This window comes from Mustela nivalis (assembly GCF_964662115.1).
Source record: "Mustela nivalis genome assembly, chromosome: 19".
NCBI classification, from domain to species: Eukaryota; Metazoa; Chordata; class Mammalia; order Carnivora; family Mustelidae; genus Mustela; species Mustela nivalis.
Genome location: NC_139038.1, coordinates 15031452 through 15033226, shown reverse-complemented (window position 1 = coordinate 15033226; position 1775 = coordinate 15031452).

The following is a 1775-nucleotide window of genomic DNA, read 5'->3' as shown; positions in this document are numbered from 1 at the left end:
TTTGCCGTGTCTCCTGTTTCCTGCCATCTGCTGGGTGTTTTCTAAGGCGAGAGCATCTGTGCTAAGTCATTGAGGGCGTCTTGCAAGCTGTTCCCTCCGAGGGTCACCCGTCCTCGGGATGTGGGGTGGCCGCGGTTCCCACTGAGCTGGCCTCGGCAGGCACCCGGCTCGTCTCCCTGAGTGCACCGGCCTGAGTGCACTCTCCTTCTGTGCACCGGCCCAACAGGTCCTCACAGACGTGGCCCAAATCCTGCCCAGACGTAGGTAAAGGAAGGAACAGAGCTCGAGGGAGCGATGGCGCAGGTGTGGGCGTTGGAAGACCCCGCTCAGTCACATAAGCCCTTCGCGTGCTCTCGGCCTGAGTTAGGAGAAGCAGACTTCCGGCCGCGCTGCCTCCTGCCGCGGAGCCCCCCGTGTGCCAGGCTGCCTCCGCCGGCTGCTGCGTCCCCTGCAGCAATGCGTGGAGGAGATCGTGGTCACCAAGTGACTTCTTCCCTCCTGCAGTGGGCAGGGGCTCCGAGGGTCTCTCCTCCCTCCCCAGCAGGTGCAGGGTGGTAGGGGTCCGTTTCTAGACACCGTGGGACAGGACACCTCCCCAGGCCCGTCTGTTTCCACCTCCCGCCCCTCTCCGGCCTTCTCTGTCCCGGGTCGGGCGCTGCTGCCCCCTGCTCCCTCCTGGTCCCCAGCGGTCCGTGTGCTCTGCTGGTTCAGCGCAGCTCGGACAAGCGAGAGCCCCTGGGCGAGGAGAGCTCACGTCTCCTGTCCGCTGTGTGTGAATCTGACACGCCAGGGCCCAGATAATGCTTTGAAACCACTTCATGTCCCGGGGGTGGGCAGAGCCTGAAGGTGCTGATCACAGACGAGCCCCGAGTACGGAGAAAGCGGAAACTCGCAGGATGAACGCGCAGACCTGGGGGCGGCGTGGAGGCCGGTCGGGCTTGTGATCTTGCTCACAGAAGCTCCCCTCTAAGAGCCTCTTCCCTCCTGAGGACTCCAGACTCCTTCCCTCGGCTGCTTGTCGCTGAGGCGTGAACCGGAGTGGGTCAGCCGTTGCAGGACCAGATGGCAGGTGTGGTGCCCTGTCCGAAGGGAACGGGGGTGGGCTCTGCTTCTGGTTTTATGCAGACTTTTCCCTCCCAACTCCTGCTTACTCAGTAACACATACTTCTGCAGTTTCTCGGAAGTGCCACCCCTGTTCCGGGAGCTAGAGGTACAGTGGCGCCTAGACAAAATACTTGTCCTTTTGGCATGTCCTTCTAGTCGGTGAGAACGTCCGTGAACCGGTGTTTGTGATCTCACGGGCTATAGAGGCTCGTCGGGGTTTTGGCTGATGGCCCGAGACCCCGGGTGGTCACACGCGGATGGCACCTTGGGAGAAGCCCTAGAGCTCAGAGGCCGGGCTTCAGGGGCCCTGGCTCCTTGCTGGGTGGAGCAGGGGAAGCCTGTGGGGACCTCTGTCCCCTCCCAAGGACAGGATTCCTCCAGGTTGCTGCTGCCGAGGCCCTGCAAGGACAGGTCCTGGAAGAGAGTTCTCAGACCAGACGTCCCGCGTGGCCAGAATGAGCCTCGGCTCCAGCCCCCGCATGCGGGGCTCTGGCTGGGCCTAGCGGCCTCACCTCTCCACGGCCCCGCTTCCTCACCTGGGAAATAAGGGTGACGGCACCCACGGCATGCGTCGAGGACGCGGCGGACTGACGCCAAGCACCTCGAACAGTGTGTGCTGCGCTGTACGTGCTGCTTAGAAGGAAGAGCTGAGGGCCAGTGTGCAGGAGTGA